At 48.2% G+C, this 24932-nt stretch overlaps 1 protein-coding gene across 3 annotated transcripts in view; it reads left to right on the forward strand.

The window, feature by feature from the left end:
• Positions 1-24932, forward strand: part of KAZN (kazrin, periplakin interacting protein) — a 1282700-nt gene that overhangs the window by 923286 nt on the left and 334482 nt on the right. The window lies entirely within an intron of this gene.

Genomic DNA, 24932 nt, shown 5'->3' on the forward strand with positions numbered 1-24932 from the left:
CTTTAAATAAAAAGCCATGGGGGAGGGGTGCATGCAGGGCAGCCACAATAGGAGCTCGAGTTCGTATCACAGCCTGGCGGTGCCAAGGCCTGACATTTCTTATTTTGATAATTGATGTGGCCAAGTTGAAGCTTGTCACCGTGAGAGCATCGCACCGTGGCTTTGGTAGTGCCATGGCTATGTGAAGAGTGAGAAAAATCAATTACCACTGTCCGCGGAGGGTTGTTTGATTTATTACTGTTGGAAGAAGAAATTCTTTATCTCCCACCCCCTGTTGGCTAGGACTGTTTTACAGTCTGCTGTTAGGGAGGCTCTATAAAAGCGGCTATATTTGTGCAAATTTTGGTATTTTGATAACCTTCCTTGACTATTCAGAGGACATTGAACACTCCCAATTTTTATAACCCTCATTTGTTTTTGATTAAGCAATTATAGGCACTAAAAGACAATCTGCAAGAGAGTATGGCCAGCGTACCTGCAGGATTTTTTCATGCCGAGGGAAGCTTCAGAGGGCTTTAATATTTCATGACCACGGGAAGGAGGAAGGAGGGGTTTGCTAGGAAAGAGAGCAGAAGATGCAATCTGGAGTCAGACTGGGATTGGGATCCCAGCTGCCATTGGAGAGCAGGTCAGTGTCCGTGAGCCTCAGTTTCCTTATCTGAACAATGGGTGTGTGTAACAGACGATACCCTCCAGACTCTCTTAGATCCCCTCAAGCCTTTTCCACCTCTCTTGCATGCCTCTGTGTACCTCTGCTTTCAACGCCTGCACTACAGCTCCTCCTCCAGACTCTCCCTTGGCCTCTGGGTCTCCTAAAACTTAAGTACCTGGAAATTAATGTCCTTGCAGGGCAGCCCTCCTCCTGTGACCAACCCACATGTGAGTATGAAAGCAGAGCTCCCTTGCCTCACCTCAAGACACACCCCGAGGTATAACTTACATTCCAGGTGGGTGTAACTTACACTCCAAGTTGGTTCAGGCTGAGGTTCCCCCTGGCACAACTTTGCCTGAAACCCACCCAAGATAGTAGACTGGTGCTCCTTGCCAATTTTTTATAGATTATTTCATTAACTTTTATTCAGCACTTCAGTGTGCCAGGCATGGAATTAAATGGTTGAAATGGGTTGTGATGATAAAATAAGGTCTAGGGAAGTACTTTGCACAATGACTAACACACAGCAGCAACTCAGCACGCGCTGTCCAGTTTGAACATGATTGGGGTGCGATGTGGTGAGAGGACTTAGAGCCATCCAGCAGCCTCCTCTCTGTCCTTTGTCCCCTCCACCCCCTTCCAAATTTTTCTCCACCCAGCAGCCAGAGTAGTCTTTTAAAACATTTCAATCACACGCTTGTAATCCCAGCACTTTGGGAGGCCAATGCAGGTGGATCACAAGGTCAGGAGATCGTGGCCAACCTGGCGAAGTCCTGTCTCTACTAAAATACAAAAAATTAGTTGGGCATGGTGGCGCTTGCCTTAGTCCCAGCTACTCAGGAGGCTGAGGCAGGGGAATCATTTGAACCTGGGAGGTGGAGGTTGCAGTGAGCCAAGATCACACCACTGTACTCCTGACAACAGAGTAAGACTCCATTTCAAAAATAAAATCAACTGTGCGAGACCTTCTAGTGGCTACTTGATTGCACATAGATACAAAACTCGGGCCAAGTGTGGTAGTTTATGCCTGTAATCCCAGAGTTTGGGGAGGCCAAAGTGAGAGGACTGCTTGAGCCCAGGAGTTTGAGCTGAGCCAGGACAACGTAGCAAGACATCGTCTCTACAAATAAAATAAAACCCTAACTTCCTCCCAATGGGGTTTAGCAAATTTTCTCTATGAAGGGGCAGATAGTAAATACATTACACCTGTGGACCTTACAGTCTTTTTTAGCAGCTGAAAACCTCTGCCCTTCTAGCACTGAGGCAGCCATATACAATATGAAAACAAATGGACGTGACCGTTTTCCAATAAAACTTTATTCATAAAGACAGGCAGTGGGCCAGTTGGCCCACAGACTGTAATTTAGTGAACGCCGGTCTACAAAGCAACTGAATGGGGTGGACCCTGCTGCCCTCCCCAGCCACCAGCCTCCTCCTGACCCACTCTTCTCCCCAGTCATTTGCTTCTGCCACACTGGCCGGAGAACCCAGCACATTTCTGCACCAGGCTAGGTCTGTTCCTACAGTTCCCTCTGTCTGGGTCTGGGATTCTCTTCCTGGAGGCCGCTGCATTGCTGGCTCCTGCTTATCACTCAAGTGTCAGTTCAAATGCCAGATGCCACCTCTTCAAAGAGACATTCACAAGCCTGCAGATCTACTAGGTCCCCTCCCTCAAGCCCCTCTGTTCTCTGTCACCTCAGTCATTAATTTATTTCCCTAGTCACTTGTTTGGGTTCTGCCCCTCCCTTTGGAAAACAAACTTCAACACCGATTCAGCATTGAATCAGCAGCACCCTCAGCCTATAACACAGGGCACAGCCCCTGGTAGGTGCACAATAAATGTTTATTGATTAAATGGTCTCTGGAGATCCATCCTGCCCCGTCGACCACAACAACTCTCTTTTGTAAGAGGAGTTTTTGAAGGTGGAAAACGTTAGAATTTCAAGTGGTTATCTTGGTTGTAAAGCAAACCTACAAAACCCTAAATAATCTTCCTTTCTTCTCCTTCCCTGTCAATTATGCAGTTAAACGGAACATCTCACAGGGGGATTTGCCTGAGCAAACGCTCACTTCCTTTTCTCAGTTCCAAGCCTAAGACTGCAGACCTCCATTTTCAAGGCTAAAAACACCAAGAGGAAGGTGCTGTCTGAACATGGCATTGAGATTACCCAGTTAATTAAAGAGGGATTTAGGAGTTACTTAACATCTGGGTGGCAGAGTGGTTTTTTTTTCTTTTTTTCTTTTCTCTACTCGGCTTTAGAAAGGAAGCAGAAATCGTAATATGCCAACTCCGGCTCCATCAGGTGCATCCTCTGTGTGACTTGATCCTGCAGCAAGGCAACCTCTTCTTCCCTGGGTTCCTTGGCTCTAAGGCATCTGATGCTTTTCATTAGGACACTTGCTGATGCTTTGTGTCCTCAGGATGACGGTGGTTTCAGAAGTGCTTTGGTAACCGTTCCTTTTGTTATATCATACTTAAGGGCAGTGATTCTTTGTTTTTTGTTTTATTGGTTTGTTTGTGTGTGTGTGTGTGTTTGAGACAGAGTCTCTCTCTGTCACCCAGGCTGAAGTGCAGTGGTACGATCTTGGCTCACTGCAGCTTCTGCCTCTTGGGTTCAAGTGATTCTCCTGCCACGGTCTCTTGTGTAGCTGGAACTACAGGAGCATGCCACTATGCCCAACTAATTTTTTTTGTGTTTTTAATAGAGACAGGATTTTACCATGTTAGCCAGGGTGGTCTCAGTCTCCTGACCTTGTGATCTATCCTCCTCGGCCTCCCAAAATGCTGGGATTACATGCGTGAGCCACTGTGCCTGGCTGAGGGCAGTGATTCTGGAACAGCAGACATTGCCGGAGGGCCAAGGGACTTCGACAGGTGGTCAGAGACATGGCCGCCATTCGATGGGGAAGGGTCTTGCATGCCATGCCAAGAAATGTGAGCCGTATTCTGGCCAGGGAGTGTTGAAGACTTTGACCCCCTGGGATGATGTTTGGCAGTAGCCATGAAGGAGAAAGGTGGTGGCCAGGAGCCCAAGCTGGAGCTTATTCTAGGGCTTCAGAGAGCAGAAGGTGGAAGGTTCCTGGCAGGGTGGCATCAAGAAAGAAGAGATGCTAAGTTCAGGGGCCAAAGGCCAAGTGGAGCAGGTCTTGGCCTTAGCCCTGGGAACTTGGACTTTATTCCGCGCTGATGGCAACAATAATCAAAATAATACCTACTTCTATGGGTTATTAAGATAGAAGGTGCCTTTAGTTAACTTATTTGTAACAAGCCTTTTGTGAACTTTCAGACACTCATCCAGTGACATTTCTGTAATGCTTCATTTAGATAAAGCCATTCATAACTTGGCAGTACGTGAGCTTTCAGTGGCCTTTCTCCCTACCCCGAAGAGACACTGGATCTTGGTCTCAGGAGGCCTGTTGAGTAGCTCTAATAAGCAAAGTGATAGGTGTTGTGTGGCCAATACAGAAGTCATGCCACTAGCCAACAGCAGGCAGGGGCTGCTGTGAGGAATGGGAGAGGCTTGTTCTGCAGGCTGAAGGCAGTCAGCAGTGAATGACAGCAGTCGTACCACCCAGCAACTCGTTGAAGAGCTGTTTCCATCTCAGGCAAGCCCAGAGACCTGAGACGAGCTCCTCTTTCATTGTGTGTATGCCTGTGGCTGCAAGCATCCCACTTTGGCTGACGGGTTGGAATGTTCTCCGGGATCCCACTCACCTGTGTTCTTGACCAGCCAGGAACCCTGCAGATAAAGCGAGCATCTAAATCAATGCCCCCACTAACATTTGGACCTGGCTACACCGTAGGGGAGAACAGAATTAGAGCCTTGCATTGCTGCTCCCAGCTCCCCTCAGAGTTTCATGCGACAGCATTGTTCTTCTGCGGCCAGATTTCAACTGTAGTGAGCACAGAATGATGCTTTAATCCTCTGTAATTACTCAAGGCAGGAATCGGCCTCATGAACAAGTATAAATGGACAACAGGCCTTTTCCTTTGGAGTGGGAATGGATTTGCTTCATTTATGATCCTTTGCCTAAGGGGAGATGGGATGCAGATATTGATACTTGTTTTATTTTTATTTGAGTAGGAGGCTTGCTGTGTTGCCCAGGCTGGAGTGCAGTGGTGCTATCTCGGCTTACTTCAACCTCCGCCTCCGGGTTCAAATGATTCCCCTGCCTCAGCCTCCCGAGTAGCTGGAATTGCAGGTGTGCACCACCAAACCCGGCTAATTTTTGTATTTTAGTAGAAAGGGTTTCAACATGTTGGCGAGGATGATCTCCAATTCCTGACCTCAAGTGATCCACCTGCCTTGGCCTCCCGAAGTGCTCGGATTACAGGTGTGAGCCACTGTGCCCGGCCTGATACTTGTTTTAAATCAATGTACTTGTTGACCTTCTTGTGGGTCACATATATCACAAGAAGTCACCAAGTGATGGTTTTCATTTACAATTTGGTAGGTGGGCCTCCTGGGAAAGACCTGTGGGGGGAGGGCAGGAATCCACATTCCCGGGGCACTGAGGTCTGGGGCCTTGGGCCTTTGTATTGCTTTCCTCTCTGCTTTGGGCAGCCTCCCTTCAGAGGCCCCCAAATCCTTCCTTCTTCAGGTCTGGCTCCAAAGTCCCCTTCCCAATAAGCCTAGTCCCGATCACCCTATTTAAAATTACAAACCACCTCCCTCCACCCCACACACCCCCAACCCACAATGTGGGTCTTCCTTCCCTGTTCCTTCTTGTCCCAGCCTTCTAAGAGAATATACGATTTACTGATTTATTCATCATATTCTTTGTTATTCCCCATCCCCCCTCCCAATAGAACGTTTACAATAGCTCCCAAGAGCTTTGTAACAACTCTTTTGTAACAGGTAGATATGCTGGCCTGTTTTGTCGACTGTTGTATGTTAAATCCCTGGAGCTCATAACAGGCACTTCGTAAACCTTAGCGGAACAAATGGATGAAGAAATGAAGAGTTGGAGGGAAGGAATTGAGTGCAGGACGGGAAGCCTGTGAGAAACATGTCACCATCCTTTTGGACGGTCACACTGAGAGACCAGATCTGGACGTGCTCTGGCACCAGGTTGGGTGGAGAAATGGGCAGAGGCTGGAGGGAAGGATTCCAGTTTCATGTGCGCGTATTCTGTGCCTGTAAAGCTCTGGCAGCTTTCTCTGGGTTACGGTCTTCAGTCCCCACAGCAATGCTGCGTACTGGGTGTTACCGTTCTTACTTTATAGGTAAGGAAATGAGATTCAGAGACACCGCATACTGCCAAGGCTATCGCCAGCCACAGAACCAGGCTTGGAACCCAGTTTTCTAAACTGGCTCTTCTGTTCTTTAAGTATAAGTTTGACCTCCACCTCCAGGCTCCAGGACGAGTGCCTCTCTCTCCATGATGCCAGGCTCATCAGCCACAGCACTGTGGCTATTTGGGGCTGGATCATTCTTGGTTGGGAGGGGCTGCCCTGTTCCCAGTGGGATCCTCAACAGCAACCCTGGTCTCTACCCACCCGATGCCAGTAGCATCCCTCACACAGTACGACAACCAAAAACCTCTCCAGACATTGCCAACTACCTCCTTGGGGACAAGGTCACCCTCAGTCGCAAACTACTGCTGTAGATGAAATAGAAGCAGTTCTCGATGGCCCTGAGAACCTTCAGAGAAGTAAGAAAGAGTTGTTGTTAGGGTCATCAGCTGGCCCGGCAGCCAGCGCCTCTTGGGTTGTCTCACCCTGAGGAAGGTTTAGGCCAGTCTGAGGGTATCGTTCTTACCTTCCAGATCTAGAATTTACTGGCCCCTCGGAGGTGGGGTTTCACTAGAGCTGTGTTAGTGTGGACCGTCTGAGAAGCAGCTAAGGTGGAATTCAGTGTGCAGCAGATGGACAGGGAGAAATGCCTGCAAAAGACTCAGGAGAGGCAAAGAGAGCCTTAAGACTGGGATGCGGGGCTGGTGCCTGAGAATGGAGAAGGGGATGTAAGGAGTGTTGGTAGGAAGAGCTCCAGATCAGGGCACAGCTCAGAGGAAACCTCAGCCAGGCGGATGGGGAGTCCTCAGGCCAAAGACACCTGTTAGAGGAATGTGTTGCACTCATCATTTTTGATAGGAACATCCCAGGAGAACTGTGGTTTTGGGGAACACGGGAGTGGCCGCAGAAAGGAGGCAGCTGAGCTGGCAGTCCACTGTGCTTGGGCAGCAGGCAATCCAAGTGGTCCGCTGATGACACTCACACCAGAGGCCCGTCTGTGCTGAAGCAAATCAGTGCCAGCACTGGTGGCCATTGGCATTGGTCAAAGGGTATGTCTGTGTGGTCTCAGCCAGGTGCCCACAGAAGCCAACCTTGAGATGAGGATTCAACGGCACGTGCATGCTTTGAGGAGGTGTCGTCCATGAAACCCCAGTAGGTGAATAGGATAGTGAGAGAGGAGAAGAAAACAGACAGTAAGGGGGCATACAAGAGTGAGCTGCCACTGTGGGCAACTGGAGCCAGTCCTGGGGGAGCTCCAGAAACTACAGGACGTGGGCATATCTGGAGGTTTTCCAGCTGAGGGGCAAGGGAGCTGGGGTCTTCACCGGCCCTCTCCCTAGTTGCAGCTCCCGAGCTGCCTGAGTGGCTATGGATGCTGCCAGCTGGAAGCCAGGCCCCCATTGCACGATAATGGTAAGACCATTGGCATCCCACATGCCCTGAGCACTGACCAAGCTGCCCCAGAAGCTGGGAAAAGGCCTCAGGCAGAGCCACCAATGTTTGCAAAAGGCAGAGCTCAGTGCCCGGAAGCCAGGGAGGGAGATGCTGGCTGGTACCCTGCAGAGAGAGAAAGGAAAAATGATATGGTAATCCTAGTATATTACAGAGCACATAATAAAAACATATTGCCTAGTGCCCTGGATCACAGAGAGAGGCCTTGGGGAGCTGGCTTGGTTCTGCATGTTAACCGAGCATCTAGTATGCACTGGGCAGTGTGTGGGAAGACAAAGATGCTGAGGGCCAGTCCTCCCCCTGTTGGAGCTCACAGTCCAGTGACATCAGCAAGTGCAAACATTTATCCCACGACGGGAGGCAGTGTGGTGCACTGTTGCCACTAACCACTCTGAACTTCAGTCTCTTCATCATAAACTAGAGATACCTCTGGTTCCTCTTAGAATCATTGGGAGGACTCTAGGAGATTCCTCTAGAATCACTGGGAGAACGCATGGTAGATCCTCAAGTGCTTCTCCCATGCGTTCACATATAGTAAACATTCAGTGTGCTTCCGCTATCGTTCAAGCTGTTGGGGCTGCAACAGAGAAATATACATGGTCTAGGGGAAAATAAGGGCTGGAGGGACTAAATCAATGGCGGGGAGTGGGAGGAGATGGATGTCAGAGAAGGCTTCTCAGAAGATCTCTGCCTTGGTGCTGAGAAGGAATTATAGATCCCCATCAGCAGCAAATGGGAACACGCTCTGTGTTTTCCTTTGGATCTTACAGACAGTGGTAATTGAGGTTGGTTAACAGTTAAGCATCCTGTAAGCATTTCTACTGGGCTAGTTACCGCGGGGAAGGTTAGGGTTAAGGAGAACTTTAGAGAGATTTGCCTAACAATAGCAGCCTTCTTATCTCCCCACCTTTGAAAATTCCCACCATTTATTGGAGCCTGTTCGACTTTTCACCTGAGCAGAAGGCTGGGAGTGGGAGGGCCTCTCAAGCAAATCCAAAGCTGTGGAACAATAGGCCGGGACAGCTTTATCTGTAAGGCCAATACCAAGAGAACCAGAGAAGCTCAAAAGAGATAGCTTTGAATCCCAAGGCAAGTGAGCACCGAGCCTTTATTTCCCAGGGGATTTTATTTAGCTGATAGGTAAAGTCTGGAGACTGGGTGCTTACCCCTGGAAGAACTCAATAAAGTATTTTGACCCAGTGCAAAGCCAAAATACCATCCTACGTCAAAGAGCTGGACTTGGAAGCCTGTCCCTTCTGGGAAGCCAACTTGGAAGGGTATCTTCGAGCAGCCAGACACCATAGGAAAATATTTCTATAGATGAATCTGCTGTGGGTGAGTGTCCTATCCACGGGCCTTTCTTAGTTTGGTCCCTGCGGCCTGCAGCTGTCAGGGAGCTCAGTGGACACGGGATGACAGGAGCAGGCACCGCTGGACTGACATTGAAAAAGCTTTAACAATTGATGTCTGAGGGTGACCCCCTGAAAAGAGGACCTTGAGCTGCCAGAATGTGGAACACAGTACTGGAGTGATAGCCCAGGGGAAAAGAAATGCCATTTTATTCCACAGAATATTAACTGAGGCGCCTACAAAATTCAATTTTTCTTTCCAAGCCTTTTATTCAACCTAAGGGCCAGGTTCAGGCACAGAAGGACCAGCTATGAGCTTTAGCTTCCATTTCGTCTTAATGCACGTATATGTCACCATCGAGATTTACGTACTTTGTAATGACCGGAGAACTACAATGAGAAAGTCCAAGATCATTTCTTGTTATGGTATGAATATTCTTCATCTGAGCGTTTTTGTAAGACACATAGATTCTTATTATAATCAAAATAAAACAATAAAGTTGGAAACATATCTGGGAAAGAGGACTCTATGACTATTTTGAGACTATAGTTATTTGCTATAAATGAATTTGTGAAAATATTAATAAGCCTCGGCCTTGTGGTCTACTTCTCGCGAGCCAGACACCTCATGTACCAGATCAATATAATTTTGTAACAACTCCGTGATGTTGCCCGGGAAGGTGGAATCACCTTCATTTGATGCACGTGGACACGGAGGCTTGGAGGTTTAAGTATCAACGTCTTGTGGTTAAGTCAATGCTGCCTGAGGAAGTGTTGCCTAAGACTGGGTCCCTGCGGTAAAATACAAGACAAATGAGATTCAAACAGACCTAAGATTTCAAATGGTCTCCACCTCCACTCTCCAAGGTCTCCCCGCCCTCCCTATTTTTCTTGTGGCCCTCCCTGGAGTGAGGGCACAGTTTGAGCATTCCCTATTAGATCCTAGAGAATAACAGCAGTTTCTTGTTGACCTGTCAATCATCCTAGAGCACACAGAATACCAACTCCAATGCCCATGGAAACCTGGCAGGTAACGCAGGCCAGTGAAGCCGATTATACGTAATGAGTCAAAAGAGAGCGCTTGCCTCATCCAAAGTAAGCGGTTTCGACCCACTTCCAGCCAGTTGCAGTCCTGTGTGGCCAAATGGTCTGCTTTTCGAGGGATGCTGGAGATCCACGCTGTGTGAAACATCCTCGTTTTTTAATCATCAGAAATTCATTCAAAATTTTAAGAAGTACCACCACATTGGGTTGAATTTAGCCAGTGTGCAGCTACCGCTTCCTTAGAGCCTTGCAGAATTCTTCACAGCTAGTTGACTTTCCATAAAAGCTTTTGAGTTAATGAGTGAATTAATTACTAAGCAAATAGCCCATTTGAAGACTCAGCCCTTTAGAACCCCCCCTTTGCTGCCCATTCATGGTGGTTTGCGCCAGGCCTGTCACTGCCAGCAACAGGAAGCAGAGCACCTTTGAGTCTGACCCTTCATCAGTCCGTCACTCTGATAAGCTTGGCATGCTAGTTGCTGTGGATTTTGGCTTAGGCTAGGATCGCTAATGTCACCCCCATCTGAATTGTAGAACCACATTATTGGCTCGAGGAGGTTTGGAAAGTCCCCTGAGTGTAGGGAACTACACCTTGGTCAGATTTTTACTCTTCCAGGTCTTTTCTTTTCTTTTTTTTTTTTGAGTTGGAGCCTTGCTGTGTCGCCCAGGCTAGAGTGCAGTAGCTTAATCTTGGCTCACTGCCACCTCCGCTTCCCAGGTTTAAGCCATTCTCATGCCTCAGCCACCTGAGTATCTAGGATTACAGGTGCCCATCACCACGCCCGGCTACTTTTTGTATTTTTAGTAGAGATGGGGTTTCACTATGTTGGCCAGGCTACTTTCAAACTCCTGACCTCAGGTGATTCACCTGCCTCATCTTCCCAAAGTCCTGGGATTACAGGTGTGAGCCACCGTGCCCAGCCCACCCTTTGAGGTCTTAACTAATAGTGGGCTCTTAACTAGTGTCTAAGTGAGTGCCAGAAACGAACACTAGTCCTTCATTTGTTCATTTTCTCAGCAAACATGGATTGACCATTCTCTGTGTGCTGGCAATGGGATTCCAGTGATGAATTCATCACAGATCTGTTCCTTGCTTACAATATGGTGGGATAGGTAGATGTTGAAGAAGTAACTGAGTACGCTGGGTCTGGGACTGGGCTATAGGATCATAACTGTAGGTGCGTAACTCAGCTTGGAGATCCAGGACAGCCCCTCTGAGCAGGTGATGTGTAAACGGAACCCTGGAGGTTGAGCAGGAATAAAGCCAAGTGAACAGTGGGAACAGGATGTGCAAAGGTCCTGATGTAGAGTGTACCAGGACCTCAGAGAAAAGTCCAGGGTGGCTGGAGCCAAGAAATCATGGGAAAGAGTGGGTGGGTAAAGCTAGAGAGACGGCCCGGGTCCAGATCACCCTGCAGTTGCCCATGGTGAAAGTTTGGACTTCAGCCTAAGGAGAAGAGAAAGCCACAGAAGGTTTTAAACAGGCATGGTGCCTGATGATTTGCATCCTAAAAGATCTCTCTCGCTGAAGTGTGGAGAACTGATAGGACCGTCAAGAGTTGATGGGGGATCTAGTTTTGAAGCTAATGTCTGTATCCTGGCAGTAAGTAGGATGGTAGCTTGGACCAGGATGCTGTGATAGAGATGGGATAATGGCAGGGAGGTATGAAATACTCAGCAGGTAGGATCGGTATTGCTTGGTTGTTGATTGACTATGGGGGATAAGGGAAAGGAAGGTGGCTGTTTTGAGAAGGTTTAAGAAAGTTGTACTATTTGCTAAGATAAGGAACACGGGAGGTTCTGTGGCTGTACAATTCTTTGAGCCATCAGTTAGACGATGCTGTGAATGTCTTCCCTGGAGCGATACAGCACAGCAGCTCTGGGAGGAAGAGTGGGAGTGGGATTGGGGGCTGGAGAAACGGATCGAGTTTGGAGTTTAACAAAGAAACTAGCAAATCTCTCCAAGGTCCCAGTTGTCGTTCTTCATAGCCATCAGACAAAAAGTGGTCAAAGGTAGGAAATTGCATTTTCAAAGAAATAAGGCCGTAAAAAATAACCGGGCCTCTGATGTTGAGAAAGAAACGCATTTTCGACTGTTTAGAGATTACCAAATGGAAAGAGTTCCTCTCCCAAACAGAAGCAGGAATTAACTTTGAGGCTGGAAAATGTCAATTTACTGAGAAAGGAGAGTAAGGGGCCCAGGGAGGCATCGAGGCCACATGCCCCAGCTCCTCATCCCACAGGTGTTCCCACGTCCAGATGAGCTCACGATGACTGGAGCTGCCCAAATTTGGGGCACCCACCCATGTGATCTGATCCTTCCCGCCATCCCCTATATGGGAAGAGGGTATGAGGTGAGCGGGAATCCCGCCCAGAATGATTCGCTGTGATCATTGCCATATGAACAATATGCTCTTACAGAGAAGGAGGGCCCCAAGGAAGAAAGACTTTTTTTAATGCCTAATAAAGAGGTAGTAGGACTGCTCCAACCCCTGTAAAAGAATGTTCCAAGGAGAGATGAGATCAAGGATATAAAGTTGTTCTGGTCTTGAAGACAAAGATGCCAGGAAGGCTGGCAGCATCTCTGAGATGCAGGAGACTCAGGAGGCAGAGAAAGAAGGAATTGCTGCTCTTTCTAAGATGACAAAAATATTTAATCTGGTGGAGGATGGAAGACCTTGATTGGGTCCTAATGGGTCTATATCAGACTTACTCTGAGTCTTTGAGTATTTCCCTTCTCATCTTGCATTTGGCATTTTTCTCAGTGAGGGGGGTCATTTTGGTTGGGGAACAAGAGTCTAGGATGGGCCTGGGCATGGTGGCTCACACCTGTAATTCCAGCACTTTGGGAGGCCAAGGCAGGAGGATCACTTGAGCCCAGGAGTTTGAGACCAGCCTGTGCAACATAGTAAGACCCTGTCTCTATAAGAAATTTAAAAATTAGCCAGGTGTGGTGGCATGCACCTGTGGTCCCAGCTACTCAGGAGGCTGAGGTGGGAGGATCCCTTGAGCCCAAGAGTTTGAGACTACAATGGGCTATGGCTATATCCTGGCACTCCAGTCTGGGTGACAGAGTGAGACCCTGCACCGCCACCCCTGCCCCGATCACCTAAGACATTTAAAAAGATTGGAAAAAAAAAAAAAAAGGCCCCTCTTGGATGCCAAGTGGAGGAACCAGCTTGTGATGAATGTTTGTTGCCTGAGCAATGACCGAGGACCACAGTGACCTTGACCTACCAGGTCACCTCCTCTTCTCACAGAGACACAGGTGGCTCCCGATTTAGACGATATTTGAAGCTCTGAAAAGCCTTTGTTGCATTTCCATGAGTGTTTAGAGTGGGCTTGAGACCCCCTCCTCAAGGTCCGCTGTTTCTAACAGCAGATTGATCTTAAGAGCACCGAGGCCTAGTTCTGAAGGCTGCATTCCTCAACACAGACCTTCTTCTACCAAGAAAGGAAATTCACAAGCTGTGAATTTCCCCCCAGAATTTCCACTGGGCACACTGCATTGGCCTTCAGTGAGCTTGGGTTTCCCATGCCTGGGGTTTGAGGGTCTCAGGCAGCTTCTGCACAGTTGAGTCGTCTCTGCTGTGCTTCCCCATCAGCCAGGAGGATGGTGTGAATGTCTACAGGAGGCCTCTTCATGGGGATCTTAGGAAATGGGCTTTTGAGGGTCAAGTGGGTGGCCCCGGTCCCCCACAAAGGTAGCATCTGATGGAGAGACATGTTTGTCCTCTCCTGCATGTGGAAGAAGCTTGGAGAGATCAGCTCTGCCCTGCCTGGGTCTCCTTTTGGAGCCTTCAACAGACTTCCTCAGGACAAAGATGTCCCCGACACTCCTGGAAGAGATCTGACACTGAGATCCCCCCAGTCACGGGGTGGGCTACAGCGGATTGTGGCACCCAGTGGTGGCCTGGTGTATGAGACGTACACCTCCCACCCAGTACACCTGCTCACAATGTCACTGCTTCAAATGGCTTTCAGCAAAGTCCTCCACTCCACAGGGTCTCCCTTCTTGTGCCATGTTCTACTCTGCATCAAGTCAACTCTGCATTCAGGTGTAAAACAAACACCCCGAGGGAGGAAGGCCCATTCCAGAGTGGCCACTGGGAGGCACAAAGGCCTGGCCTCCCCAAACCTCAGCTTCCTCATCTGAGACCGTAGAAAAGATGAGTGTGACCTTCCAGAGCCGTAGGGAGATCAGGCCAGTTACCCAGCATCCAGTTCTCCTTCTCCCTCTTCTAAAACGCTGCAGTCGCCATAGCCGGCGCCTCTACGCAGCCAAGTTTCCCGCTGGCATCACTTAGCCTGGCAGTGCTGCTAATGAGGCCTCTGTGGCCTGGGCTTCTGGGGCTGCCATCTCTAATGAACTCAGCCTTCCTGGGAGCTATGGCCTGCTCTCCTCCCCTCCAAAGAAAACACCATCTTTCCAGGATCGATGGTGCTGAGGGAAGCTTGAAGGAAACAGACAGGAAAGACCTGTCAACACTGATTAGAAAAAAGTGGTTCTCGCCGCCAAAGCCCTCCAGCCCATTGCTGCTGCCAGCCAGGGCGCCCTTGAGGGCTGTTCACCTGAGCTGCCATTTTCAACTTTGCACTAAGCCAACCAAGGATCCTGGAGACCCAGCATTAGCAAGAACCATGTGCTTTCTTTTCCGGCCCTGACAGCTCTTACCTCTTCCCTAAGCCTCGACTTTCCTTTCTCTTCTCTTTGCACCCCTGTGTCCCCAAGAGGCAGTTTGGGGGTGAAGCTGTTAGAGCCTGACAGGAAGTAGAACCCGGCTCTGTGGTCCCAGGTTAGTGGACTTGGCAGCGTCGCCTCTGTGGGCCTCACTTCTTTTCTCTGTAAAATGGGATCATAAAGCCAACCCTGCATGTTCGTTACGGGCATTAGAAAGCCCCTTTCCCAGTGCCCCAAACATATAGAAACAGCGAACAAATGGTTTTCTGCCCATCTCCTCCCTGTCCCCTTCTCACACCCACACTCACTCTCAGAATGCTTACGTTTTCTGTTTCTTAGTTCTTGAACAAGTTTTTTGTTTGTTTGTTTTTTTGAGACAGGGTCTCACTCTGTCACCCAGGCTGGAGTGCAATGGTACAGTTATAGCTCACTGCAACCTCAACCTCCTGGGCTCAAGCCATCCTCCCATCTCAGCCTCCCAAGTAGTTGGGACTACAGGCATGCATCACCACACCTAGCTAATTTTAACATTTTAAAATTTTTTAGAAGAGGTAAGTTCTCACTATGATGCCCAGGCTGGTCTTGAACTCCTGACCTCCAATAATCTTCCTACCTAGGCCTCCCAAAGTGCTGGGACTGCAGGCATGCATCACAATGCCCAGTCGTGAACAGATTTTTGATCTTATCTGTGATCCATAAGTCAGGACCTGCTGCCTCCAAGTCCATGGTACATCTACCTGTGGAAAGTTCCCTGACGTCCTCCCCCATCCTCCCTCTCTCCTCCCTTCACCTTACAGTATCGACAGAACCCATGGAATACCCACTTGATTGATCAAAAGCAGACATGGTCCTGCCTACATGGAGCTCCCAGGCCTGGGGAAGGCAGAACCTGGAGAGAGCGACTGTAACCCACCATACCAGGGCCCTCCCACCCTTGTAAGCTCAAGTGTGCTTACAATAGACAAGACTTGGTGCATAAATCACCTCATTTGACCCTCAGCAGCCTCTGATATTGGCAACCACATATGATCCCATTTTACAGATGCAGAGAGTGAGGACCAAAGAGTTGTTTTTCTTCTACCATGTTCTGTGGCCTCCAACATCAGAGTCCTTAGTAATGTGTATCTTTGTTTCCAAAACAGTAGGACAGAAGTGGCTTTAATAGCAGTTCATTCCAGGCAGTCACTGTGCTAAGGGCTTTATGGGCATTCTCTTATTCCAGCTTCATGCTTCCCTTGGAGAAAATAAATACCGTTCCCTCATCAGGTGGATGAAGACACTGAGGAAAGTTAATTAACATGCCCGTGACTACCCAGCTGGTGAGCATGGGGCCGTCAGGAACAACCCAGGTCAGCCTTGGCGTCCACGCCATGCAATGTAGACACAGGAGGAGGTAGATCATGAGAACCTGGGCTCTTGATACAAGCTCGGAGGGCAGACAGAAGCTGGAGAGGAAGGGGGCTCTTGGGGGGAAGCCAAGAATGTAAAACATGCGCCATGCTGCTTGCCACACTTCCCCTTAAGAAGCTACCAATTGGCCGGGTGCGGTGGCTCACACCTGTAATCCCAGCACTTTGGGAGGCCAAGGCAGGTGGATCACGAGGTCAAGAGATCAAGACCATCCTGGTCAACATGGTGAAACCCCATCTCTACTAAAAAATACAAAAAATTAGCTGGGCCTGGTGGCGCATGCCTGTAATCCCAGCTACTCGGGAGGCTGAGGCGGGAGAATTGCCTGAACCCAGGAGGCGGAGGTTGCAGTGAGCTGAGATCACGCCATTGCACTCCAGCCTGGGTAACACGAGTGAAATTCTGTCTCAAAAAAAAGAAGCTACCAAATTAACCCCCGGCTTATAGCCTCTATCTTGAAGCAGGAGAAAGGGGCAGGTAGGAATTCATTGTATTCCTAACATACAAATCAGCCAGAGAGGCTGTAGAAACTCAAGTGTCCTGAGGCCACCGAGTACATCCTCCCAGAGGGAGGTCCTCTTAAACAAGCCACTCAGTCCAGTCTTTGCACTTGAAGGTGTCACAGGCCCTTTCCTATGACTAGGGATACCCAAACCTCTTCCACATGGAGCCACCAAAGTGAGCATGGTCCTGTGTGATCACTGTCACCTTCTCCCGGCCTTCTGTTGTGGGGTATTTATTTATTTATTTACTTTGAGATAGAGTCTTGTTCTGATGCCCAGGCTGGAGCCCAATGGCGCGATCTCAGCTCACTGCAATCTCTGCCTCTCAGATTGAAGTGATTCTTCTCCCTCAGCCTCCCAAGTAGCTGGGATTACAGGCCACCATGTCCAGCTAACTTCTGTATTTTTAGTAGAGATGGGGTTTCATCATGTTAGCCAGGCTGGTCTTGAACTCCTGACCTCAGGTGATCTGCCCACCTCAGCCTCCCAAAGTGCTGGGATTCCAGGAGTGAGCCACTACACCTGGCCTCTTGTGCAGTTTAGAAAGTGGGGCCGAGTAACACAGGTGGGTGGACCTTGTGCTTTGCTGTAGGTGGCACAGAGTGGTATGCCCACCAATGGCACATGACCCAGACCCCTGACCTTGGGATCTGCCCTCATTGTACCCACTCCACCCAATTCAGTGCTCTTCATCCGGGCTGCAGGCCAGCTCTCCTTCAAATAACTCTTCTTCTTCTACAGTTGAACTTACTGGTGCTCTCCCAGATGTCTGACTGCTGCCATTGATGGTGTCTCTACTATGTGTCAGGCACTCTGCTGATGACATCACAGATACCTCATTTAATCTGCATAGTAACTCTTTGGGCTGGGCACAGTGACACACCTGTAATCCCAGCACTTTGGGAGGCCAAGGCAGGGGAATTGCCTGAGCTCAGGAGTTAGAGAGTGATTTGGGCAACATAGCGAGACATTGTCTTCACAATTTTTTTCTTTTAATTAATCAAGCATAGAGGTGCATACCTGCAGTCCTAGCTACCTCAGTGGCTGAGGCAGGGGCATCATTTGAGCCTGGGAGAATGAGGCTGCAGTTGCTATGATGGCCACCGCACTCCCACCTGGACAACTAAGACCCTGTCTAAAAAAAAAAAAGAGAAGTCTTTGAAGTAGGCATTTCTTTATTCCCTTAATCCGATGAAGAAACTGAGATTCTGAGAATGCCTCATGATACATAGCTAATAAGAGAGAGGGCTAATAACAGGTGTAGCCAATCACAGTGTCCTTGGGTATAAACACCGTGAAGCACAATTTCCACCTCCAGAGGCTTCCTCATGCTGCCAGGATCAATGCCAAGCCCAATTCTATGTCCCATGTGACTCCCACAGGGCCCAGACCCTCCTCACCTCTCCAGCCTCCCTCAGCATCTTCTTCCATCTCTTGTTCACAGGACCTTCTTTCTGTCCCCTGAACTAGCAAAGCATGTTCAAGGACTTTGCAATTGCTCTTCCTTCTTGGAACTCTCTTCCCCCAGACTTTCTCATCACTCTGCCTCCTCGTTGTCACTCGGGTCTGAGTGTCAAGCGTCCTGGAGGGCTTTTCCTGCTCCTTGCCCTAAGCAGCCTCTTCCAGGCATTGCCATGACCTGGTGCTCTTTTGTCTTCATCAAAACACTTTTCCAGGGCCAGGTGTAATGGCTTACACCTGTAATCCCAGCACTTTGGGAGGCAAAGGCAGGAGAATCACTTGAGGTCAGGAGTTCAAGACCAGCCTGGCCAACGCAGTGAAACCCCATCTCTACTAAAAATATAAAAATTAACCAGGTGTGGTGGTATGTGTGCATAATCCCAGCTACTTGGGAGGTTGAGGCAGGAGAATTGCTTCAACCCAGGAGGCAGAGGCTGCAGTGAGCTGAGATCATGCCATGGCACTCCAGCCTGGGTGACATATCAAAACACACACACACACACACACACACACACACTTTCAAAGCTGAAGTAATCCTATCTGTTCATTTATCTAGTACATGTTTATTCTTTTCTCTTCCTGCTCCCACCCAATGGAATGTGAGCTCCTTGAGGGCCAGAAGTCCACCTGCGTTGCACTCGGGAGAGTTAGCAGTGCCCAGTGAATACGGAGCATCCACCTAACCTTCCTCTCAGTTCTGCAGCAGAACTTCCAGGTTTGATCAGAAAACTTCGGTTAAGACCCTTGCAAATGATGATGTGATTTCACCCAGCTACAAACTGCTTACATAACTTCTGGGCCATCTTGAGCCCAGAGGAACCTGTGAGGACAAAGTCTCTTAAGGATGTCCCTGAAGGCAGCTCAGTGCTATCAGCTGAAGAATCACAATTGGGAAGGCAGAGCTTTTCTCTTCTCAGGGGTTACAGCCTGCAGGATGGCCATCTCACAGGCTGGGAAGCGTTGCATTTCAAAGAAGAAGGGACAAGATAGGAATTTAGGCTGAACAGTTCAGCTAAATATATGATTTCAACAGGTTACAGGAGGAACTATGAATATTCCCAAAGGCAGAGCACACACATGCCTAGTAAGCAAACATGTATGTTACATATGTCCCATGTTCACTTAACATTTATTTTTTATTTTTTTCTTAATTGGAAACAAGCTTATAAAGAAAGTAAAGAAATAAAGAATGGCAAGCTGGGCACAGTGGCCTGTAATCCTAACACTTTAGGAGGCCAAGGTGGGCAGATCACCTGAGGTCAGGAGTTCAAGACCAGCCTGGCCAACATGGAGAAACCCCATCTCTACTAAAAATACAAATTAGCCAGGCGTGGTGTCGTGTGCCTGTAATCCCAGCTACTCTAGAGGCTGAAGCAGGAGAATCGCTTGAACCTGGGAGGCGGAAGTTGAGGTGAGCTGAGATCACCCCACTGCACGCCAGCCTGGGCAACAAGAGCAAAACTCGATCTCAAAAAGAAAAACAAAAAGCTACTCCATAGGCAGAGCAGTGGCTCGAGCTGCTTGACCAAGGATGCTTATTGTTACTTTTTTATTATGTGCTCAGTAAGGGGTAGATTAGTTGTGAGTTTTTCAGGAAAGGGGTGAGCAATTCCCAGAACTGAGCATTCCTCCCCTTTTTAGATCATATAGAGTAACCTCCTGACATTGCCATGGCGTTTGTAAACTGTCATGGTGCTGGTGGGAGTGTCTTTGAGCATGCTAATGCACTATAATTAGCGTATAATGAGTCATGAGGACGACCAGAGGTCACTCTTGTCGCCATCTTGGCTTTGGTGGGTTTTGGCCTGCAGACTGTTTTATCAGCAAGGCCTTTATGGCCTGTCTCTTGTGCCAGCCTCCTGTCTCATCCGGTGACTAAGTGCCTTAGCCTCCTGGGAATGCAACCCAGTAGCTCCCAGCCTTATTTTACCTAGCCTCCATTCAAGATGGAGTCTCCAAGACTTAACGTTTAAATGCATTAAAATTAGGCTCTCTACGTCAACAGTGACACAGAGGACACAAAGGCATCCTGCACGCAGCCTCTACAAACCAGCCAGAACCATTGATAGTCGGTGGTCTCTTATCAGGAAGGAATGCTGGTCCACTGTTGTGTCAAAACCGCAAAAGGAAGGGGAGCCTAGCAAGTCTTCCAAAAAGGCTGCTTTCTGTTTAACCCTTAGGAAAAAAAAAAATCTAATGGCAGTTAGAGAGAGAGGGGACATCATGAGGCATGCCTCCCGTCCCGTCAGGGCAGGGAACTCAGCTTGTTATGTTTCCCTGGGTTCCCTTGGTCAAGAGATCCATTCAGTCCATCGGAGAGCTTAGGATTTTATTTTTATTTCTCAGTACTAATGCCACCTCTTCTTTTGCTCACAATTTCTCATCCCCACAAGATCCTCGGAAAACCCCCACAGTGCACACACATCACAGGTTCCAGTTATCCAATGTTTCAATTCTCTTCTGCCACATAACAATGCCCAATTTTTTTTATACCATCCATGGGACTCTGCTTGATGACCCCAAAATTTAGCGACTTAAAAAGAACAACCATTTTTATTTGCTCAGAATTCCGTTTTCCCTGGGCTGGGCTTTTCTGCTCCACGTGGAGCTGATGGGAACGCTCATGAGATTGCATTTGGACAGCAGCTGAGCTGAGATGTCCAGCCAAAGCAGCTTCGCTGGCAAGTCTGGCGCCTGGATGGGAACGCTGGGAGCCTGAGGCCTCTCTCTTTCTCTCTGCACCTGGCTCTGGTCACATGACTAGCTTGGGCTCCTTTTTCATGAATCTGAAGAGCGAGTGTTTCCATGGCACAGGTGAGGCTGCAGATCTTTTAAGGCTCAGCCTCGAAGTTACCCAGTGTCACTTTCTCTATGACCCACTGGCTAAAACAAGAGACAGAGCCCACCCAAATCCAAGGGGAGAAAACTCCTCCACCTCTCCATAGGCCGCATGGCAACAGACCATGTGCCACCCAGAATGGGAAACATGGCTGCAGTCATCTTTGGACAAACAGCCCACCAGATCCAGTTTCCGGATTAGTTTGGCAAACTAGAGTTCTGGACTCTTTAGGACCACGGAATTTATGACTCCTGCGCATCCCGCCACTAGGAGGCAGTGTGGGCCCTCCTGGCGTCCCTTTGGGGCTTTTCTGGGGCCTGCAGGCTCCCAGCCTTTGGCATTGGAGGGTAGAACCAGAAGCTTCCTGGGGCACCCCCATTCCTTCTCAGGCCTTTGTACATGCTGGGCTCTTGCATGATACACAGAGCTTGCCCCTTGCCGCTCATGAATATATTTACTTCTGAATTTAAGAACCATAATGGATTGACCTTGGCCCCTGACCTTGCAGAAATACTGAACAAATGAGATGTAGGTCTACAGGGCAGTTGCTTTCTTCTTTATTTCCTGGGATGATTACTATTGATTATCTGCTGTGCACTTTGTTAATTTCCTGTTGACAGGCTCTCTTCTACGAACAGTTCCTGGGAAGGGTTTGGCTTTGTTATTTTTTCCTGGGATTAAGGCTCAGTGTATTCTAAACAACTCCATGATTCAGCAGAGAATTTGTTCAACTTTCTTTTTTGGCAGCCAATTTACCAGTGACCTCTCCCAAAGTGAAGTGACAGGCAAACATGACACAAAAAGTCAACTCCCCTTTAAGAAATATTGCCAGACTAGTGATGGGTATACATCCTCTCCTGCATTGCTGATGCTAATTGCAGTGTACCTGGGGTTAATGATGATTTTGCAATAACAGGTAACATTTCATTTGTGTCAGGCTCACGGCTAAGTGCTTGACAAGCGTTATCTCATTAATTCCTCCCAACAAACCCACGAGGTAAGTCTTGATATGATCCCAGGTATCGTCTGAGCCCCACGGGAGAGCTTTAGAATATAGAAAGGTTTTAGGGCACCAGAAGCAATTTTGAGCTAAACACGTTTCTTCTTTAGGGCTTTTGAATTTGCTGTTGCCACCCCCTCAAACCTTTGGCCCGATATTTGGTCTCTGTGCAGCCCCCCTGCCTTATTCTTTGGGTCTTCGCTGAGATGTCACATCTTCAGAGAGGCACTTCCTGTCTCTCGCCAGCCTCCCTTCTCACCTGCTTTATCTCATTCCTAGCATATCTCTCTAGATATTTAGAGGTTGAGTGTCTCCTCCACTCTGGAATGTGTGGAGAAGCTAGTTTGTGGGTTCATTTACCATTTATTTTCTTTTTTTGTTTGTTTGTTTTTTATCCAGTGTCTAACTCTGTCTCTGTTGCCCAGGCTCGAGTGCAGTGGTGCAATCTTGTCTCACTGCAACCTCCGCCTCCCAGGTTCAAGCTATTCTCCTGCCTCAGCCACCTGAGTAGCTAGGACTACAGGCGTGCACCACCATGCCCAGCTAATTTCTGTATTTTTAGTAGAGACAGGGTTTCACCAGGTAGGTCAGGATGGTCTCGATCTCCTGACCTCATGATCCACCCGCCTCAGCCTCCCAAAGTGCTGATATAGGCGTGAGCCACCGCGCTCAGCCACATTTACTATTTCATCAGCCCAAAAGCTATCTGTTGAGTGAATGGCTGACCCATGTCCTCCCACTCACTGCCTGGATGGCCACAGCAAGATGCAGAACTTGTCGGAGCCACAGGTTTCTCCTCTGTAAAATGGAGATCGTAATTAGAACCTGCCCTACAGGGTTGGTATGAAAATTAAGCAAGATACTATAAATAAACTTCTTAGTTCTTCCATGGGATCTCAGCATTTCACAATTAAGACAAAGCACTCTTCAAGAGGCTATGGACGAAGCAGAATGAAATAAAAAAATACGAAGTGCTTAGCACGGTACCTGCACAGTGCGGACACCGACATGTGATGATTGTGCACGATTTTCCTTCTGATATTGTAGGGACAGTGACTAATGATCGCCAGCCTGGAGTGGATCGAGTCCTGAGCTCCACTATTGACTGAGGTATAAAACTGATAAAACTTGAAAGTTCAAAGTATTTTTTTATCTTGACTTAGAAATGGAGGAGAGATGAAGCAGAGGATTTGGTGTTCTAAAAAAGCAAAACCCCCCCGGCACTTGCAGCTGAAGTTACAGGAGCCCAGAGGATGCCGAGTGTAGTCGGAGGATGCTGAAGGCACCTGAGAATAAATAACGTTAAAAGGCATAAACCTCAGTTTCAAGTGCTAAGAAATCATACCCCCATTTTTAAAACGCCCTTTCAGGTGCCAGGTTTTAAAATGAATTACTGTGTTTTCTAAGCACAGGGTCAACTTCAGAAGGGGATATTTCCAACTATCCACATGTGTGCTCGAGCAGCCTTTACAAATGTACAGATGCAGGGTCTGAATGCAAATGGAGCAGCTGGAGTTTAATTTGTAAGAGCAAATGAAGATGTCAAAAACCGAGGGGTGCAGACAGAAGACCTTCTCAGTTCTCAAATTCAAGGTTGCAACATTACTGACGTAGGGGCTAGTCAGCACCTCCCGTCATAGTTTGTACCTTTAAAACCCATCAATAGTCCAGGTGCAGTGGCTCACGCCTGTAATCCCAGAACTTTGGGAGGCCTAGATGGGAGCCCAGGAGTTCAAGACTAGTGGGGGTAACAGAGGGAGCCCTCCATCTCTAAATAATATTTAAAAATTAGCTGAGCATGGTGGCATGTGCCTGTGGTTCCAGCTACTCAGAAGGCTGAGGTGGGATGATCATCTGAGACCAGGAGCTCAAGGCTGCAGTGAGCTGTGATGGCGCCACTGCACTCCAGCCTGGACAACAGAGTGAGACCCTGTCTCAAAACAAACAAACCAACCAACCATCAAGAGAGTGAGTGACAAACGCTTTGAGCCTCAGTTTCCTCATCTGTAGAATACGAATAATAACACCCCCCACCTCAGAGTGTATTCATTATTGAGAATTAATGAGAAAGTAATGTATGAAAACCACCACAATCTCTGGCACATAAGCCTGCTCCATCAAGGGAAGCTATTGTTATTTTTAAATTAATGTGAATTCAGTCCCCAATCATAAAAAGTCTTCAATAGTTGATGGTTCACATGTGGACTGAACTCCATGATCCATGTTCTGTACATTTCGGTTATGACTCTACCACTTTGAGTTCTGTTTCTCTGGACAAGTTCCTGAGCCTCAGTATCCTCATCTGTAAAATGGGCATAAGAATGGAACCTACCTCTCGGATCTTTTGTAAAGGTTTACAATAGTGTCTGGCGCATGTAAAGAATGCCTTGTATGTATTTGCTATTATTAGCATCAAAATTATGACTAGCAGGAACTAGCAGTTGTTTCCAATGCTGAAGATGGGTCTTTAGGCCAATTTATTGAACGATAAGTGAGCAGCTGCTTCTGGATGATCCTTAGCTCCTCACTGAAATGCACTTCTGGCTGGGTGCGGTGGTTCATGCCTATAATCCCAGCACTTTGGGAGGCTGAAGCAGGAGGATCACCTGAGGTCAGGAGTTCGAGACCAGCCTGGCAAAGATGGTGAAACACCGTCTCTACTAAAAATACAAAAATTAGCTGAGCATGGTGGCACATGCCTGTAATCCTAGCTACTCGAGAGGCTGAGGCAAGAGAATCACTTGAACCAGGGAGGCGGAGGTTGCAGTGAGCCAAGGCCGCACCACTGCACTCCAGCCTGTGAGACTCTACCTCAAAAAGAGAGAGAGAGAGAGAGAGAGAGAGAGAGAGAGAGAGAGAGAGAGAAATGCACCTCCTGTGCAAACTGGGACCATGGTTAAAGTCTGTTCCTTCATTTTAGTAATCGAAGAGGCCTATAACAGCAATAATAAATGTACCTAAGTTTCTATGGAAACAATTATCTAATTAGGTTTTCCCTTTAATCAAAGGACTCCAAATTTAGGAACTCTTAGTGTGTTTCCTGATTAAGGCCATTTGTGGTTTCCCTGAGTTGCTGGAGGAATCCCAGAGGAGAGGCATTCCCCCCAGCCTCATTGCGAATGTTTTCATTCCAGAGCCTGGTGGCATCTGTAGAGGGCTAATTTTTCCTGACAGCCCCGCTGACCTTTATTTGCTGATAACCCTCTTCTCTATAGTAACCCCAGCAGATAGAGAAAACGCCAAGGACGTAGGTCTCCTTTCCCTGGAGAGTAGCTTCTTGAGAGACTCAGGAGAGATGCCCACTG

The sequence above is a fragment of the Callithrix jacchus genome, chromosome 7 (genome assembly GCF_049354715.1).
Source record: "Callithrix jacchus isolate 240 chromosome 7, calJac240_pri, whole genome shotgun sequence".
In the NCBI taxonomy this organism is placed as follows: domain Eukaryota; kingdom Metazoa; phylum Chordata; class Mammalia; order Primates; family Cebidae; genus Callithrix; species Callithrix jacchus.